Raw genomic sequence first — 16,029 nt, 5'->3', positions numbered from 1 at the left:
GACTCCTGCCTCCGCTTCACTCCTGCCACCACCATCCTGCTCTCCACTACCGGACCTCTCTTTGGACTCACCACGGACACTAGGGACATTACGGTACCACACCTGCCCTGACCTGGATCTGTTACCCTCCCTGTAACCTGGACTTGCTCTTCCCTATTATTGGAAACCTGGACTATTGAACATTTTAAATAAACCTGTTAAACCTTCTCTGGCTTGGTGTACTTGTCTGCATTTGGGTTCTAATACTGGTAAATCATAACAGAAGCATATGGGGGAATGTGTAGAGGGGATTCAAATACTCAAACATGGACAATATGAATGGACTGGAGGAAGTGGAACAAGGAAGGTGTGGAAATGTTCAGATTCCATCATCGACGTTTCATTGAAATTCGACACTGCTGAGGAGATGCAGTGTAGTGGACTACATTCCAGTGTCTGCAATGATATATAGACATATTTGCATGTGTAATACATAATTTGTGTCATATTCTTTCTGTATTAATTTTTGAAGAATGATGTTTTCTGTTGTTGGGTACATGTGGGGACCTCAGATGTTTTTGTTTATTTCGTGGATGCTTAGGGATATTGGGTCTAGGCAGGGACAGAGAGAATCCACAGGAGGGTCCGATGGGTCGACCAGCCTGAATGTGGACATTTTTTATTGTATTTTGTTTTCTGAGGCTTTCATGTGTATTCAATTGCATCTTAGTTTAAAATGCATTGATAAAGATTTATGAATTGATCTGGAGAATTTTACTGTCTTGACTGATTGATGGATATTTGGAAAGAAAGCTGCCAGACAGGTTTTTCGCTCTCACACTCCAGAAAGATTTGTTCATATTTCATAGAAATGTATTTACACTCCATAGAAAAATGTGTTTACTCTCCATACATTTTGGTTTATTGCTAAAGTTACTCAATAAGAGAAATTGTTATTTGTCATAATCCTATTATTTTTGTTTTCAAGACTTAATTAGTCTCGAAAGGGGGAAATATGTAGTGTCTAAACAGTTTATGACTTTGCTGACGTTTGCAAATGGTGTGTTAGAGGAAGTTGACTCAGCTTGCGGAAGCATCTGGAAGGCATTACTATAGGGGCCCCCTAAAACAGAGGAAGTCTGTTATGTGAAGGCCTGGGATTGGTTTATGGGAAAACCACCCATATCATGTTACAGATTATAAATACCATGGTTGGAACAAAGGACGGGGAGGGACAACATATTAGAGATTGGGTCAGTTGTTCTCCAGATGTCTGCAGGAGTCTGTAAATTGACGCTGAAATCTTTGATGTAATAAACTATTATAATCAAGGACAGTGTCAGCGGACTTCTTGTCATCACAGCATAATTAGCATCGTTATTTCGATACCACACTTCTCTTCAGATCCTCTCAAGCTCTGTCGGGTTGGATGGGGAGTGTCACTGCACAGCTATTTTCAGGTCTCTCCAGAGATGTTAGATCGGGTTCAAGTCCAGGTTCTGACTGGTCCACTCAAGGACATTCAGAGATTTGTCCTGAAGCCACTCCTGCGTTGTCTTGGCTGTGTGCTTAGGGTCGTTGTCCTGTTGTAAGGTGAACCTTCGCCCCAGTCTGAGGTCCTGAACGCTTGTAAGCAGGTTTTCATCAAGGATCTCTCTGTAGTTTCCTCCATTCATCTTTCCCTCGATCCTGACTAGTCTCCCAGTCCCTGCCGCTGAAAAACATCCCCACAGCATGATGCTGCCACCCCCATGCTTCAATGTAGGGACGGTTCCAGGTTTCCTCCAGATGTGACGCTTGGCATTCAGGCCAAAGATTTCAATCTTGGTTTCATAAGACCAGTGAATCTTGTTTCTCATGGTCTGAGAGTATTGAGGTGCCTTTTGGCAAACTCCAAGCGGGCTGTCATGTGCCTTTTACTGAGGAGTGGCTTCCGTCTGGCCAGTCTACCATAAAGGCCTGATTGGAGGAGTGCTGCAGAGATGATTGTCCTTCTGGAAGGTTGTCCCATCTCCACAGAGGAGCTCTGGAGCTCTGTCAGCGTGACCAACAGGTTCTTGGTCACCTCCCTGACCAAGGTCCTTCTCCCCCGATTGCTCAGTTTGGCAGGGCGGCCAACTTTTTTATTTATTTATTTTATTTAACCTTTATTTAACTAGGCAAGTCAGTTAAGAACAAATTCTTATTTACAAACCCGGACGACGCTGGGCCAATTGTGCGCTGCCCCATTGGACTCCCAATCACGGCCGGTTGTGATACAGCCTGGAACCGAACCAGGGGGTCTGTAGTGACGCATCAAGCAACTCTAGGAAGAGTCTTGGAGGTTCCAAACATCTTACATTTAAGAATGATGGAGGCCACTGTGTTCTTGTGGACCTTCAATCCAGCAGACATTTTTTGGTACCCTTCCCCAGATCTATGCCTCGACAAAAATCTGTCTCAGAGTTCTACGGACAATTCCTTCGACCTCATTGCTTGGTTTTTGCTGTGTCCTGCACTGTCAACTGTGGGACCTTATGTAGACAGGTGTATGCCTTTCCAAATCATATCCAATCAGTTGAATGTACCACAGGTGGACTCCAATCAAGTTGTAGAAACATCTCAAGGATGATCAATGGAAACAGGATGCACCGGATCTCAATTTCGAGTCTCATAGCAAAGGGTCTAAATACTTACGTAAATAAGGTGTTTCAGTTTCGTATTTCTAATACATTTGCAATATAAATAAATAAAAACCTGTTTTCACTTTGTCATTATAGGGTATTGTGTGTAGATTGATGAGGATTTTTTATTTATTTAATCCATTTTAGAACAAGGCTGTAACGTAAAAAAAATTACCCACAAAACACCAGTCTCAACATCAACAGCGAAGAGGCGACTCCGGGATGCTGACCTTCTAGGCAGAGTTGCAAAGAAAAAGCCACATCTCAGATTGCCCATTTGAATCTTTTCTCTTTATTGGCCTGTCTGAGATATGTCTTTTTCTTTGCAACGCAGCCTAGAAGGTCAGCATCCTGGAGTCGCCTCTTCACTGTTGACGTTGAGACTGGTGTTTTGCGGGTAATATTTAATGAAGCTGCCAGTTGAGGACCTGTGAGTTGTCTGTTTCTCAAACTAGACACTCTAATGTATTTGTCCTCTTGCTCAGTTGTGCACCGGGGCCTCCCACTCCTCTTTCTATTCTGGTTAGGGACAGTTTGCGCTGTTCTGTGAAGGGAGTAGTACACAGCATTGTATGAGATCTTCAGTTTCCTGGCAATTTCTCGCATGGAATAGTCTTCATTTCTCAGAACAAGAATAGACTGATGAGTTTCAGAAGAAAGTTATTTGTTTCTGGCCATTTTGATTCTGTAATCGAACTCACAATTGCTGATGCTCTAGATACTCAACTAGTCTCAAGAAGGCCAGTTTTATTGCTTCTTTAATCAGCACAACAGTTTTCAGCTGTGCTATCATAATTGCAAAAGGGTTATCTAATGATCAATTAGCCTTTTAAAATGATAAACTTGATTAGCAAACACAACATGCCATTGGAACAAAGGATTGATGGTTGCTGATAATGGAACTCTATACGCCTATGTAGATATTCCATTGCAAATCAGCAGTTTCCAACTACAATAGCCATTTACAACATCAAACAATGTCTACACTGTATTTCTGATCAATTTGATGTTATTTTTATTGACAAAAAATTGCTTTTCTTTCAAAAACAAGGACATTTCTAAGTGTCCCCAAACTTTTGAACAGTAGTGTACATAGTATATTCAGTGGTGTTCAGTGCCTTGCAAAAGTGTTCATCCCCCTTGGCGTTTTTCCTATTTTGTTGCATTACAACCTGTAATTTAAATGGATTTTTATTTGGATTTGTCACAGCGACGTGTATGCGGTAGGCGAAGTCAAGAGCAGGACACCGAGCTACTGGCAGAAACTTTACTGGATGCAGTGCAAAATACAAAGTACACAATCAACCTCAAACAGTGAGGAAATAAAGACACGCACACATAGGCAACTGCCGCAAAGACCAAAACAATTACGCACAATACACAATGAGAAACAGAGGGTTATAAAGGGAACATAATAAAACATAATGGGAAACAGGCCAAACAGACCAAACAAGGGGACGACGAACACCGAAGCCTGCCCGAGCAAGGAGGAGGAGCAGCATCGGCTGAATCTGTGACAGTACCCCCCCCTTGAGCCGTGCGCTGACCCCGGCCTCGGGGACGGCCAGGAGGATGCGGAGCAGGGCGAGTCGGATGACTCCGGTGGAAATCCCTCAACATGGAGGGATCTAGGATGTCCCTCCTATGGTCCCAGCACCGTTCCTCCGGACCGTACCCCTCCCACTCCACGAGACACTGCATGCTCCCCATCCGACACCTCGAATCCAAGATGGAACGGACTGAGTACGCCGGAGCCCCCTCGATGACCAGCGGGGGCGGAGGAGCCTCTCGTACCTCACTCTCCTGGAGTGGACCAGCTGCTACCGGCCTGAGGAGAGACACATGGAACGAGGGGTTAATGCGGTAATTAATGGGCAGTTGTAACCTATAACATACCTCGTTCAATCTCCTCAGGACTTTAAATGGCCCCACAAACCGCCAACCCAGCTTCCGGCAGGGCAGGCGAAGGGGCAGGTTTCGGGTCGAGAGCCAGACCCGATCTCCCGGTGCATACACCGGAGCCTCACTGCGGTGGCGATCGGCGCTCGCCTTTTGCCGCCTGATCGCTCGCTGTAGATGGACATGCGCAGCGTTCCAGGTTTCCTCCGAGCGCCGAAACCCCTCGTCCACCGCAGGGGCTTCGATCTGGCTCTGATGCCAAGGTGCCAGGACCGGCTGATAACCTAGCACACACTGAAAAGGCGTAAGGTTAGTTGAGGAGTGGCGAAGTGAGTTTTGGGCTATTTCTGCCAAGGGGATATATTCCGACCACTCCCCCTGCCGGTCCTGGCAATAGGACCTCAGAAACCTACCCACATTCTGGTTCACTCTCTCCACCTGCCCATTACTCTCGGGGTGAAACCCTGAGGTAAGGCTAATCAAGACCCCCAGACGTTCCATAAACGCCCTCCAGACTCTAGAGGTGAACTGGGGACCCCGATCAGACACTATATCCTCAGGTACCCCGTAGTGCTGGAAGACGTGTGTAAACAGGGCGTCAGCAGTTTGTAGGGCTGTAGGGAGACCTGGCATAGGAATGAGATGGCAGGCCTTTGAAAACCGATCCACAACGACCAAGATCGTCGTATTCACCTGGGAGGGGGGAAGGTCCGTGACGAAATCCACCGAGAGGTGAGACCATGGTCGTTGTGGAACGGGTAGGGGTAGTAATTTCCCTCTGGGTAGGTGTCTAGGCGCCTTACACTGAGCGCACACCGAGCAGGAGGAAACATAAACCCTCACGTCCTTAGCCAAAGTGGGCTACCAGTACTTTCCACTAAGGCAGTGCACTGTCCGTCCAATACCAGGATGGCCAGAGGAAGGTGACATGTGAGCCCAATATATTAATCGATCACGAACCTCGAGCGGCACGTACTTCCGACCCTCTGGACACTGTGGGGGAGTAGGATCGGTACGTAACGCCCGCTCGATGTCCGCATCAACCTCCCATACCACCGGTGCCACCAGACAAGACTCCGGAAGTATGGGAGTAGGCTCAATGGACCTCTCCTCTGTGTCATATAGTCGGGACAGGGCGTCTGCCTTAACGTTCTGTGACCCTGGTCTATAGGTGAGCGTAAATACAAATCGGGTGAAAAACATAGCCCACCTAGCCTGGCGAGGGTTCAGCCTCCTCGCCGCCCGGATGTACTCCAGGTTACGATGGTCAGTCAAAATGAGAAAAGGGTGTTTAGCCCCCTCAAGCCAATGCCTCCACACCTTCAGGACTTGCACCACAGCTAACAGCTCCCTGTCCCCCACATCATAATTGCGCTCCGCCGGACTGAGCTTCTTAGAAAAGAAAGCAGAGGGGCGGAGTTTACGTGGCGTACCCGAGCGCTGAGACAGTACAGCACCGATCCCAGCCTCGGACGCATCCACCTCAACTTGGAACGCCAAAGAGGGATCCGGATGTGCCAGCACCGGAGCCGAGGTAAACAGGTCCTTCAGATGCCTAAAAGCCCTGTCCGCCTCAGCCGACCACTGCAGACGCACCGGACCCCCCTTTAGCAGGGAGGTAATGGGAGCTGCTACCTGCCCAAAGCCCCGGATAAACCTCCGGTAGTAATTGGCAAAACCCAAGAACCGCTGCACCTCCTTCACCGTGGAGGGAGTCGGCCAATTGCGCACGGCTGAAACACGGTCAATCTCCATCTCCACCCCTGAAGCGGACAACCGGTGTCCCAGGAAGGAGATGGACTCCTGGAAGAACAGACATTTCTCCGCCTTTGCATACAGGTCATGCTCCAACAGTCTACCAAGCACCCGGCGAACCAGGGACACATGCTCTGCGCGGGTAGTGGAGTATATTAGAATGTCATCAATATACACCACTACACCCTGTCCATGTAAGTCCCGGAAAATCTCATCCACAGACGATTGGAAGACTGAAGGAGCATTCATTAACCCGTATGGCATGACGAGGTACTCATAGTGACCCGAGGTGGTACCGAATGCTGTCTTCCACTCATCTCCCTCCCTAATGCGCACCAGGTTGTACGCGCTCCTGAGATCCAATTTTGTGAAGAATCGCGCCCCGTGTAATGACTCCGTCATACTAGCAATCAGAGGGAGAGGATAGCTGTATTTGATGGTGATCTGATTGAGACCACGGTAGTCAATACACGGGTGTAAACCCCCATCTTTCTTCTTCACAAAAAAGAAACTTGAGGACGCAGGGGAAGTGGACGGCCGTATGTATCCCTGTCTCAGCGATTCAGCGACATATGTGTCCATTGCCGCCGTCTCCGCCTGAGGCAGAGGATACATATGGCTACGTGGAAGCGCAGCGCCTACTTGGAGGTTTATCGCACAATCCCCCTGTCGATGGGGTGGTAATTGAATCGCCTTCTTTTTACAGAAGGCGAGAGCCAAATCGGCATATTCAGGTGGAATGTGCATGGTGGGAACTTGGTTCGAACTTTCCACCATCGTGGCCCCTACGGAAACACCCACACACCTCCCGACACACTGATCAGACCATCCCTTGAGAGCCCTCTGTTGCCATGAAATGTTGGGGTCATGAGACGTCAACCAGGGAAGCCCCAACACCACGGGAAACGCAGGAGAGTCAATCAAATACAACCAAATTATCTCCTCATGGCCCTCCTGCGTTTTCATCCTGAGCGGTGCCGTGACCTCCCTAATCAACCCAGATTTAAAGGGCGACTATCCAGGGCATGGATAGGGAAGGGCACATCCACTGGAACTATAGGAATCCCTAACTTATGGGTGAAATGGCGATCGATAAAATTCCCAGCTGCGCCTGAATCGACTAGCGCCTTATGCTGGGAATGAGGAGAAACCTCGGGAAACACAACTTTAATACACATATGCGCAACAGGGAGCTCTGGGTGAGTTGGGCGCCTACTCACCTGGAATGACTCATCAGTGCGCGGCCTACTGCCTCGATTCAGAGGAGACCCTCCCCAGCACCGACCAGCAGTGTGTCCTCTGCGGCCACAGTTGGTGCAGGGGACGGCGTCTCTCCTGGTCTCTCTCCTAGTACCAGCACCTCCGAGCTCCATCGGGGTCGGCTCGGAAGTGCTGGGGGATGGAATAGACGGCCCCGAGTCCAGACGTCCGCGGGTAGCCAACAGGGTGTCCAGGCAAATCGACATGTCCACCAGTTGATCGAAGTTTAGGTTGGTGTCCCTGCAGACCAATTCCCGACGCATGTCCTCCCTCAGGCTACATCTGTAGTGGTCGATTAGGGCCCTCTCATTCCATCCTGTGTTGGCAGCCAGTGTCCGGAAGTCCAGTGCGAACTCCTGCGCGCTCCTCCTCCCCTGTCGAAGGTGGAATAGACGTTCACCCGCCACCTTACCCTCTGGTGGATGATCGAATACTGCCCTGAAGCGGCGGGTGAACTCCGCATAGTTGACTGTAGCGGCGTCTATTCCCCCCCACTCGGCGTTGGCCCACTCCAGCGCCTTTCCGGACAGACAGGAGATGAGGGCGGACACGCTCTCGTATCCCGAGGGCGCCGGGTGGATGGTTGCCAGGTAGAGTTCCACCTGGAGCAGGAAACCCTGACACCCGGCAGCTGTGCCATCATAAGCCCTCGGGAGCGAGAGCCGAATCCCTCTGGACCCCGGAGATGAAGCGATGGGCATAGCTGATGGTGGTGGTATCGGAGGAGGAGGTATAGACCAACTTCTTCTTTCCCATCGCTCCACGGTTTTCACCACCTGTTACATGGCGGTGCCGGAGCCTGGATCATAGCCGCTTGTTGTTCTACGCGCTCTTCTATTGATCCAGCTGGCACCGCCGCTCCTGCTGACTCCATGTCTAAAGGTGCGTAATTCTGTCACAGCGATGTGTATGCGGTAGGCGAAGTCAAGAGCAGGACACCGAGCTACTGGCAGAAACTTTACTGGATGCAGTGCAAAATACAAAGTACACAGGCAACCTCAAACAGCGAGGAAATAAAGACCCGCACACATAGGCAACTGCCGCTAAGACCAAAACAATTACACAATGAGAAACAGAGGGTTGTAAAAGGGAACATAATAAAACATAATGGGAAACAGGTGTAAACAATAAAGACCAAACAAGACAAACACCGAAACATCGATCGGCAGCAGCTGGTACTCCGGGGACGATGAACGCCGAAGCCTGCCTGAGCAAGGAGGAGGAGCAGCCTCGGCTGAATCCATGACAGGATTTCATGTAATGGACATACACAAAATAGTCCAAATTGGTGAAGTGAAAAAAATTACTTGTTTCAAAAAATTCTAAAAAATAAATAACGGAAAAGTGGTGCGTGCATATGTATTCGCCCCCTTTGCTATGAAGCCCCTAAATAAGATCTGGTGCAACCAATTACCTTCAGAAGTCACATAATTAGTTAGATTGCACACAGGTGGACTTTATTTAAGTGTCACATGATCTGTCACATGATCTCAGTATATATACACACACCTGTTCTGAAAGGCCCCAGAGTCTGCAACACCACTAAGCAAGGAGCACCACCAAGCAAGCGGCACCATAAAGACCAAGGAGCTCTCCAAACAGGTCAGGGACAAAGTTGTGGAGAAGTACAGATCAGAGTTGGGTTACAAAAAAATATCAGAAACTTTGAACATCCCATCGAGCCCCATTAAATCCATAATTTAAAAATTGAAAGAATATGGCACCAAAACAATCCTGCCCAGAGAGGACCGCCCACCAAAACTAACGGACCAGGCAAGGAGGGCACTAATCAGAGAGGCAACAAAGAGACCAAAGATAACCCTGAAGGAGCTGCAAAGCTCCACAGCGGAGATTAGAGTATCTGTCCATAGGGCCACTTTAAGCCGTACACTCCACAGAGCTGGGCTTTACGGAAGAGTGGCCAGAAAAAAGCCATTGCTTAAAGAAAAAAATAAGCAAACACGTTTGGTGTTCTCCAAAAGGCATGTGGGAGACTCCCCAAACATATAGAAGAAGGTACTCTGGTCAGAATAGACTAAAATTGCGATTTTGGGCCATCAAGGAAAACTCTATGTCTGGCACAAACCCAACACCTCTCATCAACCCGAGAACACCATCCCCACAGTGAAGCATGGTGGTGGCAGCATCATACTGTGGGGATGTTTTTCATCAGCAGGGACTGGGAAACTGGTCAGAATTGAATAAATTATGGATGGCGCTAAATACAGGGAAATTCTTGAGGCAAGCCTGTTTCAGTCTTCCAAAGATTTGAGACTGGGACGGAGGTTCACCTTCCAGCAGGACAATGACCCTAAGCATACTGCTAAAGCAACACTCGAGTGGTTTAAGGGGAAACAGTTAAATGTCTTGGAATGGCCTAGTCAAAACCCAGACCTCAATCCAATTGAGAATCTGTGGTATGACTTAAAGATTGCTGTACACCAGCGGAACCCATCCAACTTGAAGGAGCTGGAGCAGTTTTGCCTTGAAGAATGGGCAAAACACCCAGTGGCTAGATGTGCCAAGCTTATAGAGACATACCCCAAGAGACTTGCAGCTGTAATTGCTGCAAAAGGTGGCTCTACAAAGTATTGACTTAGTTTTTTAGTTTTTTTGCCTTATTTCTTGTTTGTTTCACCCCAAACATTTTTTTGCATGTTCAAAGTTGTGTAAATCAAATGAAACAAACTCCCCCAAAATCCATTTTAATTCCAGGTTGTAAGGCAACAAAATAGGAAAAATGCCAAGGGGGGTGAATACTTTCCCAAGCCACTGTAGTTGGGGCTATATGCAGGTATACGCCGTATACCCACTTTTTTTTGCAGTGGGCATTGCATATACTCACTTCTTTATCCCCACTGATTTGTAACAAAGTAGAGTAGTGGAGATATACGCCATATCAATTATGTAGTACAATAGAGAAATCATACATAAAGTAGCTTACACAAATGCAAAGCACTTGAAATACTGTATATCATCTGACAGGCAGCTCACAGAACAACGACATCGGTAGCCATACATTTGATTTCCAAAAGCGGCTTGTGAGTTTCAAGTTTGGGGAAGCTTACAATTTATCCTACCATTTCTACCGATCTGCGTGCCAGTTGTGATTATTTTTATGTGCGCATTTTCGTTGAAAAGTGCCATTTTAATAATAATGCTTTCATTTCTTAATATAATTGTCAAGTGGTTAATCATAAAAATCTGAATTAAAATGATAAAAATCTAAAAGTTAAAATTCAACTAATACAAGAGTACCAGCCTCTGCCATATGGATCCATTGATACACTGTGATCCATTGGCGGCTGAAGAAATTAGAGCATGGAACTCAGAGATAGCCTATAGGCCAATGCAGTAGTAGTCCTATAACGTCCATCGTCAATTAAGCAAAATACACTGAACAAAAATATAAAACGCAACATTTCAAAGATTTGACTGAGTTACAGTAAATAAAAGGAAATCAGTCAGTTAAAATACATTCATTAGGCCCTAATCTACAGATAAGTATCTGTTGGTCACAGATACCTTTAAAAAATATGGGTGTGGATTCAAAAATCTGTCAGTATCTGGTGTGACCACCATTTGCCTCATGCAGCGCGACACATCTCCTTCGCAAAGAGTCGATCAAGCTGTTGATTGTGGCTTGTGGAATGTTGTCCCACTCTTCAATGACTGTGTGAAGTTGCTGGATATTGGCGGGAATTGGAACACGCTGTCATACACGTCGATCCAGAGCATCCCAAACATGTTTGTTGTCCATAGTTTATGCCTGCCCATACCATAACCCCATCATGGGGCGCTCTGTTCACAACGTTGACATCAGCAAACCGCTCGCCCACACGACGCCATACACACTGTCTGCCATCTGCCCGGTACAGTTGAAACTGGGATTCATCTGTGAAGAGCAACCTTCTCCAGTGTGCCAATAGCCATCGAAGGTGAGCATTTGCCCACTGAAGTCAGTTACGACGCCGAACTGTAGTCAGGTCAAGACCCTGGTGAGGAAGATGAGCATGGACGACAGTTTGTGCAGAAATTATTCAGTTGTGCAAACCCACAGTTTCATCAGCTGTCTGGGTGGCTGGTCTCAGACGACCCCGTAGGCGAAGAAGCCGGATGTGGACGTCCTGGGATGGCGTGGTTACACGTGGTCTGCGGTTGTGAGGCCAGTTGGATGCACTGTCAAGTTCTCTAAAACGACATAGGCTTATGGTAGAGAAATTAACATTCAATTCATGTTACACCTGTGTAATGATCATGCCGTTTAATAAGCTTCTTGATATGCCACAACTATCAGGTGGATGGATTATCTTGGCAAAGGAGAAATGCTCAATAACAGGGATGTAAAGAAATTTGTGCACAAAATTAAGCTTTTTGTGCATATGGAACATTTTGGGGATCTTTTATTTCAGCTCATGAAACATGGGACCAACACTTTAAATGTTACGTTTATATTTTTGTTCAGTATACATGGGCCTAAAGCCGACAAATAAAAACAGTAGAAAATATCTTGATGAAAATTCATGTTCTTTCAATCGCATTCACCTCTCTACTCTGACTGTCTGCCTCCCTTTCTGTCGGTCTTGACTTGAGCTATCACTAGTGAAGTGCAAATTTGTATCAAATCAATCAACTGGGTCCTGCCTAAAGCTGTTGCTAGAGAACTTGCAACATTGTATCAACTAGCCTATTCTGGGCACAGCACCAGTGAGCTCAGGACAGACAGCTGTTTATGACGTTTGCCCTGGATATATGGGATCATCAGATCATGATATTTTGCTCTTTCACACTGAGGCTTGGTGATTATCGAGGCCGGGAGTGTTGGAAAGATTTTTCAAAAACTGTGATGAACTATTATGATTGCAATGTATGTTAAAAAAACAGACTTTGTTGACTTACTGTGTGAGGTGAAGATAAAATGACTGAGAAGCTCAGCTTATTAGTGATGGAGTGGCGAGTTAAGACAATCAGAAATCAGACATCCCCAAATGGGCACTTTCCTAAATTTGCTCGCAGCAGGCCCGCTTTGCCTACTTCTATGCATGCTCAAGCGTGCCCGCTCCCTCAACGTTACTAGGACAGAGAAACCAGACACATGCTCATTGCTCATATGGAGCACTCCAAACAAAAGACAATTACAAATTTGACAGAACTTGTAAATGATGGTTATGAAATAAACCATCACTTGTTTCTCATAAGTGTAGCAGGTTGTGAAATCTGCAAACATTTCCAATCCGAGAATGAGAACCGTAGGCTAAATGACTGTAATTAATAGGCCTACATGCATTAACAGAAATGTATATAACCAAACTAAAGGGATTAACCTCTACGAGATCGGTGTCCCATAAACGGGAGGGTTGAGCTAATGTGCGCTAATGTGATTAGCATGACTGTTGTAAGTAACAGCAAACTTTACTGGACATAGACATGTCTTATATGGGCAGAAAGCTTAAATTATTGTTAATCTAACTGCACTGTCCAATTTACAGTAGCTATTACAGTGAAAACATACCATGCTATTGTTTGAGGAGAGTGCACAACAACAACAAATGTATCATGCAACTGGTTTGATATATTCACCTCTGAAGGTAAATAATGTACTTACATTCAGTAATCTTGCTCTGATTTGTCATCCTAAGGGTCCCAGAGATAAAATGTACCATAGTTATGTTTGATAAAATCAATTTTTATATTCAAATGTAGGAACTGGGTTCTACAGTTTGAACCCCTGCTGTCTCTGGCTCCACACCCACCCTGCCTGGCCATCTAGATGTGTGAAAGTTAGTGTATAAGCTAATGATCCATCATGTAAGACATTTTGTATTACCATATCATTTTTGTATTTTCTCTATAGTTATGTACTTGAAAATTTATCAATTGACCAATTCGGCACATTTGGGCAGATTGCAATGCCTCACTGGATCAATCTGAAACTTTGCACACACACTGCTGTCATCTAGTGGCCGAAATCTAAATTACGCCTAAACTGCAATATTATATTGTGGCATTTCTCTTGCATTTCAAAGATGATAAAAAAAGAAAAAAAAGAAAAAAAAGAAAACGCATGTTTCTCCTACATTAATTTCGCCTTTCCACAAACTTCTAAGTGTTTCCTTTCAAACAGTATCAAGAATATGCATATCCTTGCTTCAGATCCTGAGCTACAGGCAGTTCGATTTGGGTATGTATTTTAGATAAAAATTGAAAAAAAAGGGTCCGATCCTTAAGAGGTTAATGGTACATTTAGTAGGCTTACTGGTGACATACAGTATGTAATGGGGAATTTATCAAAATAAACAATCAATCAAAGGGCAAACAATGAATACTGAATGCGCAAGAATTGGCGGGAGACCAGCCAGGTCACCAGTGATACAAGTCAGTATTCGACTTCCATTCATGTCTGAGGACATCGGGAGATTACGTGGAAACTGGCCACCAGGGGCAACAGTGAGTGTTGTTACCTTCCAGTAGGTTTCGGTTTTGCTATGGCATTGTGGGTGGGGTAGAAATGGATGTACGCATCTGCTGCTGGTTCCAAAGGTTGCAAGTTCAAATCCAGTGATAGAAAGTTGATTTTCATATTTTCGTTTTGAGCCTATCCCAAACCTTATCCATTCAGAGTTAATGCCTAACCTTAAAAATTCGGAGTTAATGCCTAAAAATAACCTTAAACACTTAGAAATGTGATGTTTGGAACAACTTAGAAATTTGACATTTGAGAAACATGGATGAACATCTAATTCTGACGTGATACTGTGAGAGCTGCTTGGGGAGACAGCTGAGCACATTTTGGAGAGCTGAGTGCATGCATTCTGAAGAGACACGCCATAACTTAGAACATTTGTGACGTTTTTCAACAACAACAAAAGTGATTTTCAGCGTGAAAACCTAAAAAAAACAATAGGAAAACAGAATTTTTAACACAGGTCGCCTTTCCGTCCCCGGGAGGACTGTTTGGGAAATCCTTGGCAACTTCAGTTGCAGACATCCCAGTGCTTTACATTTCCCCTTTCTCCTCACTACACAGTAACGATCGGTTTGGGCATAAAATCATGGGTAATCAATGAGTAATTATTCTCTCAATGTCAAACAAAATGAATATTCAAAGAGAAGAGACAGAGAGGCTCAATCATTTTAATTGAGTTTGAATCATTCTGATGAAGTACTGTTACTGTATGTACTCAGAAAAATGTGGAATCTGAGCATTACTGTTGTGTAATACAAATTCATCACAGAGGCAGCTCCCACAAATGCTCCCATGTCCTTGAGATCCCACGATAGAGTGCAACATATTCATCACTGCATGCGCGCACGCACAGGGAACACTAGAGTGATGAAGAGTGACCTCTGATTCAGTTGATGTAAATCCTATTCTTTGAATTATTGATACAGTACAGTCTGTGGCTAGCTAAGCTGTCTACTGTAGGTACCCAGACATACATTTTACATTTACATTTTAGTCATTTAGCAGACACTCTTATCCAGAGCGCCTTTTTTTATTTTTTTAAATATTTATTTTAACAGGAAAAAACAGACTGAGACCTGGATCTCTTTTACAGCTGTGCCCTGTGTAAACATGTTGACTTACAGTTAGTGAGTGCATACATTTTCATACTGGCCCCCCATGGGAATCGAACCCACAACCCTGGCATTGCAAGCGCCATGCTCTACCAACTGAGCTACACGGGGCCCAATCAAGGCTTTGATTAAGGCAATGCAGGGAAAATATGTTGCAGGCTTAACACAGAAAACCCAGAGAACACAAAACCATGGTTGGACAGCAAACACCTTAACAGGGCTGTCAATGAATGAGTCATATCAGTTGGGACTTGGAGACTGAGAATCGGAACAATCCATAAGTCAAACAATAGACATGAAGGAATATCTGACATGTCTGTCAACATCTCTTATACTCAGTCACAATACAACACAAAAACAAAGCTCAAGCTACCATTCAATCTGCCTCCCACATGGACTCCCTACTATAAAGCAGGTCCCGTGGGGTTGGACTGGGAGAATGAGGGGTCAGAGCAGTGCCGCCCGCCCCTGCCCTGCTGCTGGGGAGACCCTGCAGTTCAGGGCTCAGCTCTAATTGCAGTGCTGAGCGGGGGTGGGATCTGACCTTTACTGATTTATTTACCGACAAACATCTCTATCGCTGCAGCTATGGCTGGCTGTCTTCTCTGGGAGAAATCCCAGCAGCCTCAGGGAGACAGGAAACCTCTTCTGTTCACAGGTCGAAAAGTCCCCGTCATTAAAACAGTAGGCTGCCCACTTCTCTTTAATAGGACACACGCACACAAACAGTGAAATTAGAGATCATTTGGAATTTGTACAGAGGGAGGATGAATAGATAAGAGTTTGACGGTTACATTTGAAATGTCAGTCTTTAAAGATAGAACCTTGTCTGTAGAACACTGTCAGAGGATTCTCGATTTCATGTGAAGGATGCCCATAGATTTATAGCTTTATA

The sequence above is a fragment of the Coregonus clupeaformis genome, chromosome 37, assembly GCF_020615455.1.
Source record: "Coregonus clupeaformis isolate EN_2021a chromosome 37, ASM2061545v1, whole genome shotgun sequence".
In the NCBI taxonomy this organism is placed as follows: Eukaryota; Metazoa; Chordata; class Actinopteri; order Salmoniformes; family Salmonidae; genus Coregonus; species Coregonus clupeaformis.
The sequence above is the reverse complement of the archived record's forward strand: the minus strand, read 5'-3'. Positions refer to the sequence as shown.